Here is an 8,759-nt window from a genome sequence, read left to right as displayed (position 1 = left end):
CATAGTTTAATAATCGGCTATTACAATCAAATAGATCCTTTATGAATATAATACCTCTATCAATCCATTGTTGCAAATACAGTGACTTGTTCCTCTTAGTAATGCATTCATTATTCCACAAGATGGCGTTGTGTGGAGAAAAGTTATGAATGACACGGTCCATGCCAATAGAGCTTGTTGATAAAATTAGACAGTTTTAAAGGCAATCTTGTAATATTGTAGTTACAATTCACAAAAATTTCAGACCTCCTACTTATGAACACGTTATTGGGAATAAAGTACCATAATGACTCTGGTGCTCTTAACATTCCTTCAACCATTTCACCTTGAAGGTTAATTTAAGTCCGAAAAGTCCAAAGTTCAATCCACCTCATCTTAGAGCCGAGAGCACTGCTTTTTTAAATGGTGGTGTCTTTTTTTCCACAAAATGGTAAACATAGTATTTTGTCTTTACAAGTTGAATCGTGGACATTGGAGAGAGGGCAGCGTAGACAAAATCTTGAAATCCCTTCTGCTTTAGTCAAAAAATCTAAAATAGAATCTCTTTGAAGCCACAAGTTCAGTATAGTTTTAGTCTTCTTCAATTTGGATGAAAAATGAAGATGCTGACGTTCCTATAGTCTTTGCAATATGAATACCTAATATTTTATACATTTTTAACAGGTATCAAACATTTTTTCCTCTTCAGTCTGATATAGACACAAAATTTCACATTTAGATTGTTGATAAAATTGACCGACATAATCATATACATCATCAATATATCTCCATTATATAATAATATAAATCTTCATCCAACTCTTTTGCAGAGTTGAGCTGCTGGTGAGCAGGAGATGTCCACGCAGTTATGGTGCCAGACCCCATAGGCCTGCGCATTTATATGCAATGAACTGAAGGCGCAAATATAAACTGGGGAGCAATGCACGTGTTTGCACCTCGAAAAACTAAACTAAAACGAAATGGAGGAAAACTTGTTTTGGCCATGTCGTCTCCTGAGCTTTATGGTATTTTCAGACAGAAACTATAATACAGACAGTGACTCTCTGTTAACTTAGCATTTGTTTCTCTCAATGCACAAGTGCTTCATCCCAGCGCTCCACAGAACCCTGTTCCACTTTCTGTCAAAAAAAGCTTATGTACACACATTACAGTTCATTAGAAAATTCTCAAAAAAAACCTCTTGAAAAAGATTATAGACATTAGCAACACTGGTGCACACATACGTTCAAATAAAGGGAAAAAAATGGAACATGCAGATTGTCATGGTGTAATAAATGCCATGTTAACATTGTGTGTAATTTATTGTGTATATTTCAGTGAGCGCAAGCTTGCTGCCTTGGGCTACAACCCATTTTGTTTCATCGGAAGAAGAAGAAGGGGGGAACACAGTAATGCAGAAATGATCACCTACTGTGCCCTGAGGGGACGGCCTGTAAAACCCTTTTTAGAAAAGATGAGCACAGCATATGAGTACATTATTAAAAGTGGCAACATCTGTTTTTATGATTTATGCTTTAGAGTGCTGTCATTGTGAGTATATTTATATATATATATATTTCAGGTTCTCAAGGATGCAATTGCCAGACTTCCGCCCAACTCCAACTCCACAGTCTACCTCCTCTCCCTCCAACCCTCTTCTTCTCCTCATCCTCCAGACCCTTCCACCTTTCTCCCATCTACTTCTCATCCCCAAATGGACCATGAGAGGAGACTTATACCCTAACCCCATCCCTGTCCAGTCTCTAAAGCACCAACTCAGCACTCCCTCTCGAAAAACCATGACTGAAAGTGAGTATTGGCATTAATCACCTTTTTTTTCTTTTTTCGGATCAACCCTGGGCCGCTGCAGCAAGGTTGCCAGCTCTACTCCACTGAGCTAACCGGGCGCCCAACATTAATGTCTTTTTGCCTATTTTTAAGTTGTCTAAAGTCTACAGCTTTGTCACACACAGGTGTGTCCTGCACAGTGCTCCCCCTCTCCCAGACCTACTATCTCCCTGACCAGTGCAACAGTGAAGGGAAGAAAAAGAGCAAGAAGGGGTATTTTTCAGCTCAACTCTACTCTATTCACTTTGTGGGTCCTCTACTTCCTTTCCACTGTAGAGAGTACTTTGGATAGTACCCCCTCAATGTAGGCAGAGGTGATTGTCAGAGCAATGAAGTTGGAAACAACAGAGAGCTTTACTTGAGAAGCTGCAGCCTTTATTTATGACAAACTCTAAGTTACACTGTACTTTACATTTACATACTTGACAACAACACTCCTCCATTCATTTGCCTCTCTCTCTCTTTCACTCATCCACACACACACTACGCCACATAAAAGCTACGCTACTCATAACAGAGGATATGAACTATGTTCTTGACAGTCTGTACTTGTCATTGACCACAGCATGGTGATGTGGGCTGCATTTTGAGTGAAAAAACTTTTTGGTAACTATTAATGTATGTTTGGCTATTTCAAATCTCGGCTTTATGCGGATGTCAACTGTGGTGGTGACTAATCGTGGTTGGCAGTATGTCACACCACCTTTCAGTATCAGCTCAGCTAGCTTAGAACCTTGACCAAGGTGTTCCAGGTACTATCTACAACAATCAAAGAACAGTGAGTAGGTATCATGATCCAGAAGTGGTTCACCTAGGGAGCTCATCCATTGTGCTGACCCCTGTGAACTCCCAAATGTGGGAATCTTTACAGTGGAAATGCAGCTGTATTCACCTGGGATGTCAAAGTGTTTCTAAATTTCTTCTCCTTTCTCTTCTTTTCATTTTTTTTGCCATAATTTTAGGCTGCCGAAAATGTTCAAGCAAAAGTATTTCACTACAATGAATAAAGAGAAACAACTAAAGGAGGTAAGATGTTGTAATTGACTGAGTGAAATAGCAGTTCATTAGCAGTGTGTTGCTGAAATGGCTAAATTTCTTTTTGTCTATGTTTGTCTTGTGTTTCTGTGTGTGTGTGTGTGTGTGTGTACAGGGAAAGAGAGGTAAAAGTGAGCTGGCGGCCTTGTTCCTCATGGTAAGAGCTAAGAACTTTGATCCACATTAGTTGATTTTAAAACTGTTAGCTTTTTTTCCAGTATGCTTTATAAATATACACTACTCACAAAAGGTTAGGGATATTCGGCTTTCGGATGAAATTTCATATATTCAATAACCTAAACTTTTGAATGCATATGTCCAACTGTTCAATATCTCAGTACTTATTGCATAACATGCTGTTCTTCTGGTTCAATGACAGTTTGTATTTAAACAGTCCTCTTCGTCATGCTGTTCACATTTTGACATCATGAGACCAAGACGACACCTAACAATCGATCAACAGTCCCTGGCCAGTGCGAGGCTTCAAACGGGATGTACTCAAGGTAGTTTCACTGAGCTTAGAGTGTCACAGAGTGCTCGCACAGGTTACTATGTCCACTTGTGAACAGCATGAACGTCTTGTCGAGCTGTAATCGATGCTCAGGCAAATGCATTTTACTGACAGTGAATTTCTTTTGTGGTATAGCCACCACTGTTGTTAGCTTTTTTTTTTTTTTTTTTTTTTTTTTTTTTTTTTTTTTTTTTTTTGTTTTTTTTTTTTTTTTTTGGGGGGGGGGGGTTTTTTTTTTTTTTTCTTTTTTTTTTTTTCTTTTTTTTTTGTTTTTTTTTTTTTTTTTTTTTTTTTTTTTTTTTTTGTGGTATAGCCACCACTGTTGTTAGCTTTTTGTTTCAATAAATTGTTTGAGATGAAAAAAATTATTGATCATCATTGCATGTTTCTACTAAAATGCCTTACTTTTATGATATAACATCACTGTAGCATCAACTTTTTACATTTTCCATACATTTTACCCAAAGGCGAATATCCCTAACCTTTTGTGAGTAGTGTATGTACCATACTAGGTTAGTACCAGGCTTCTGAAAAACCAATCCTGTCATTTTTTGTTTTATGATACCCAATTGATATAAACTAATTTTGTGCTATATGCAATTATCTTACACTTGTTTGCATTCATTCTTTGTTTTCAGTGGCAAAACTTGGGAAGACACCATTCCTGGGAATCGCCTCACAGAGAACCTGACATGGTCGTCTCACATCTCTACGCTGGTGAAGAAAGCTCAAGAAAGACTGTATTTCTTGAGGAAGTATAAGAAGGCCAATTCCCACGCCAAGTTAGTAAGTTTAGAGAGAGCAATAGAAAGCATCCTGACTGGAAACATCCCAAACTGGCATGGGATGTGCACGGCCCAGGACACATCCCTTTTTTTATTGCTTGTAGTATAACATTGTATATATGACTTGCTTATTAAAAACACTAAAGGAGATGTGGAGGAGTGTGTAAAAGAAACATTCAAAATGTAATGAAAAAGGCAAACTGAAACTGAACTGAAATAAAACAAACGAACAAATCTTTTATTTTACTCATGCAGTTTATATCAATGGTCAACAACATTCAACATGCAGGTGTCTTAAAGACACACAAACAAAAACATTAAATGGAGTCTATAAAATTGCTGGCAGGCTCCCAGGTGTCTTCCCAAGTTTTGCCACTGAAAACAAAGAATGAATGCAAACAAGTGTAAGATAATTGCATATAGCACAAAATTAGTTTATATCAATTGGGTATCATAAAACAAAAAATGACAGGATTGGTTTTTCAGAAGCCTGGTACTAACCTAGTATGGTACATACACTACTCACAAAAGGTTAGGGATATTCCCCTTTGGGTAAAATGTATGGAAAATGTAAAAAGTTGATGCTACAGTGATGTTATCATAAAAAAGGCCTTTTAGGAGAAACATGCAATGAGATCAATAATTTTTTTCATCTCAAACATTATTGAAACAAAAAGCTAACAACAGTGGTGGCTATACCACAACAAGAAATTTCACTGTCAGTAAAATGTCATTGTCTTGAGCATCGATTACGCACGACAAGACGTATTCATGCTGTTCACAAGTGGACATATTGCAACTGCTGATGACACTCTGTGGACACTCTAAGCTCAGTGAAACTACCCTGAGTACATCCCGTTTGAAGCCTCCGCACTGGCCAGGGACTGTTGATCGATGTTAGGTCGTCTTGGTCTCATGATGTCAAAAAGTGAACAGCATGACGAAGAGGACTGTTTAAATACAAACTGTCAATGAACCAGAAGAACAGCATGTATGCAATAAGTACTGAGATATTGAACAGTTGGACAATGCATTCAAAAGTTTAGGTATTGAATATATGAAATTTCATCCGAAAGGAATATCCCTAACCTTTTGTGAGTAGTGTATATTTATAAAGCATACTGGAAAAAAAGCTAACAGTTTTAAAATCAACTAATGTGGATCAAAGTTCTTAGCTCTTACCATGAGGAACAAGGCAGCCAGCTCACTTTTACCTCTTCTCTTCCCTGTACACACACACACACACACACACAGAAACACAGACAAACATAGACAAAAAGAAATGTTAGCCATTTCAGCAACCACTGCTAAATGAACTGCTATTTCACTCAGTCAATTACAACATCTTACCTCCTTTAGTTGTTTCTCTTTTATTTCATTGTAGTGAAATATCTTTTGCTTTGAACATTTTCGGCAGCCTAAAATTATGCAAAAAAAAATGAAAAGAAGAAGAAAGGAGAAGAAATTTAGAAACACTTTGACATCCCTCAGGTGAATACAGCTGCATTTCCACTGTAAAGATTCCCACATTGGGGAGTTCACAGGGGTCAGCACAAGGATGAGCTTCCCTAGGTGAAACACCCTCGGATCATGATACTAATCACTGTTCTTTGATTGTTATGTAGATACCTGGAACACCTTGGTCAAGGTTCTAAGCTAGCTGAGTGATACTGAAAGTGGGTGTGACATTACTGCCAACCACTGATAGTCACACACAGTTGACATCCTGCATAAAGCCGGATTTTGAAATAGCCAAACTATCATTAATAGTTACCAAAAAGTTTTTATTCAATAAAAATGGGCAGCCACATCACCATGCTGTGGTCATTGACAAAGTACAGCTGTCAAGAACCTAGCTTAATCTCTCTGTTATGAGTAGCGTAGCTTTTTATGTGCTGTAGTGTGTGTGTGGATGAGTGAAAGAGAGAGAGGCAAATGAATGGAGGGAGTGTTGTGTCAAGTATGTAAATGTAAATGTACAGTGTAATTAGAGTTTGTCAATAAATAAAGGCTGCAGCTTCTCAAGTAAGCTCTCTGTTGTTCCAAATTCATGTTGACAATCACCTCTGCCTACATTGAGGGGGTACTATCCAAAGTATATCTACAGTGGAAAGGAAGTAGAGGAACCACAAAGTGAATAGAGTAGAGGTGAGCTGAAAAATACCGTCTTGCCTTTTTCTTCCCTTACCTGTTGCACTGGTCAGGGAGATAGTAGGTCTGGAGAGGGGGAGCACTGTGCAGACACACCTGTGTGACAAAGCTGTATGACTTAGACCACATTACTTAAATATGGCAAAAGATCATTAATGTTGGGCGCCCGGTTAGCTCAGTGAGTAGAGCTGGCAACCTTGCTGCAGCGGCCCAGGGTTATAGAAGAAAAGAAAAAAAGGTGAATTAATGCCAATACTCACTTCAGTCATGGTTTTTCGAGAGGAGAGCTGAGTTGGTGCTTAGAGACTGGACAGGGATGAGGGTTAGGGTATAAGTCTCCTCCATGGTCCATTTGGGATGAGAAGTAGATGGGAGAAAGGTGGAAGGGTCTGGAGGATGAGGAGAAGAAGAGGGTTGGGAGGGAGGGAGGTAGACTGTGGAGTTGGAGTTGGGCTGGAAGCTTTGGCAATTGCATCCTTGAGAACCTGAAATAATATATATATAAAATTACTCACAATGACAGCACATCCTAAAGCAAATCATAAAAACAGATGTTTGCCTTACTTTAATAATGTACTCATGCTGTGCTCATCTTTTCTAAAAAGGGTTTACAGGCCGTCCCCCCAGGACATGTAGGTGATCATTTCTGCATTTACTGTGTTCCCCCCCTTCTTCTTCCGATGAACAAAATTGGGTTGTAGCCCAAGGCAGCAAGCTTGCTCACCTGAAATATACACAATAAATTACACACAATGTTAACATGGCATTATTATTACACACTGACAATCTGACATGTTCCATTTTTTCCCTTTATTTGAACGTTATGTGTGCACCAGTGTTTGCTAATGTCTATAATCTTTTTCAAGGTTTTTTTTGAGAATTTTCTAATGAACTGTAAGTGTGTGTACATATAGCATTTTTTCTGACAGAAAAGTGTGAACAGGGTTCTGTGGAGCGCTGGGATGAAGCACTTGTGCATTGAGAGAAACAAATGCTAAGTTAACAGAGAGTTCACTGTCTCTGTTATTATAGTTTCTGTCTGAAATACCATAAAGCTCAGGAGACAGACATGGCCAAAACAAGTTTTCCCTCCATTTCGTTTTAGTTTAGTTTTTCGGAGGTGCAAACACGTGCATTGCTCCCTCAGTTTAATATTTTGCGCCTTCAGTTCAAATTGCATATTAAATGCCAGGCCTATGGTGGTCTGGCACATAGACTGCGTGGACATCTTCATGCTCACCAGCAGCTCAATCTGCAAAAGAGTTGGATGAAGATTATATATTATTATATAATGGAGATATATTGATTGATTATATGATTATGTCGGTCAATTTTACTCAACAAATCTAAATGTGAAATTTTGTGTCTATATCAGACTGAAGAGGAAAAAATGTTGATATACCTGTTAAAAAATGTATAAATATTTAGGTATCATATTTGCAAAGACTATATGGAACGTAGCATCTTCATTTTTCATCCAAATGAAGAAGACTAAAACTATACTGACTTGTGGCTTCAAAGAGACTTTCTATTTTAGGTTTTTGACTAAAGCAGAAGGGATTCAAGATTTGCACGTGCCCTCTCTCTCAATGTCCACGATTAACTGTAAAGACAATAATACTATGTTTACCAATTTTGTATGGAAAAAAAGACACCACATTAAAAACAAGCTGCTCTGGCTCTAAGAATGAAGGTGGATTGAACTTTTGGACTTTTCGGACTTAAATTACACCTTCAAGGTGAAATGGTTGAAGGAATGTTTAAGAGCACCAGAGTCATTATGGTACTTTATTCCAATAACGTGTTTCATAATGTAGGAGCGTGAAATTTTTGTGAATTGTAACTACAATATTACAAGATTGCCTTTAAAACTGTCTAATTTTTTCAACAAGCTCTATTGGCATGGACTGTGTCATTCTCATAACTTTTTCTCACACAACGCCATCTTGTGGAATAGAATGCATTACTAAGGGAACAAGTCACTGGATTTGCAACAATGGATGTGAGAGGTATTATATTCATAAAGGATCTATTTGATTGTAATAGGATATTAAACTATGATCCTTTCTCGAGAGAAGTCATTCCAATAACGTTTAAAGATATTCAGTTTTCAAATCTATCCCTAATGGCGTATAGAGTAATGAAAAGTAAAAAAACAAATGAAGTCCCTGATTTTAATTTACTCTTTATATAAATGGTATGGATGTTATGAGCAAGAATTGTACCAAAAAACATTAGAAATGTTTTCTAAATCGTGAAATTTTTTGGAAAACTCACTTTAACAATATTACTAGGCATAGGGCGTGGCTTGTTCCTTTTAGATATTGATCTCAAACACAAAACAGAGAATTACATTTGAAAATATTACACTATATTTATCACCAGCTTATTTATATCAAAATTCATGCAATTGACAAGTGTTGTTGTAGTTTTTGTAAATCCACGAAAAG

The 8,759-nt window shown here is 37.5% G+C and overlaps 1 pseudogene; it reads left to right on the top strand.

Moving 5' to 3' along the window:
- The first annotated feature begins 1,571 nt into the window (after positions 1–1,571).
- The window catches only part of LOC116686762 (tubulin alpha chain-like), an 8,006-nt pseudogene continuing 818 nt past the window's right edge, over positions 1,572–8,759 (top strand).

This window comes from Etheostoma spectabile, unplaced genomic scaffold, assembly GCF_008692095.1.
Source record: "Etheostoma spectabile isolate EspeVRDwgs_2016 unplaced genomic scaffold, UIUC_Espe_1.0 scaffold465, whole genome shotgun sequence".
Lineage (NCBI taxonomy): Eukaryota > Metazoa > Chordata > Actinopteri > Perciformes > Percidae > Etheostoma > Etheostoma spectabile.
The sequence above is the reverse complement of the archived record's forward strand: the minus strand, read 5'-3'. Positions and strand labels throughout refer to the sequence as shown.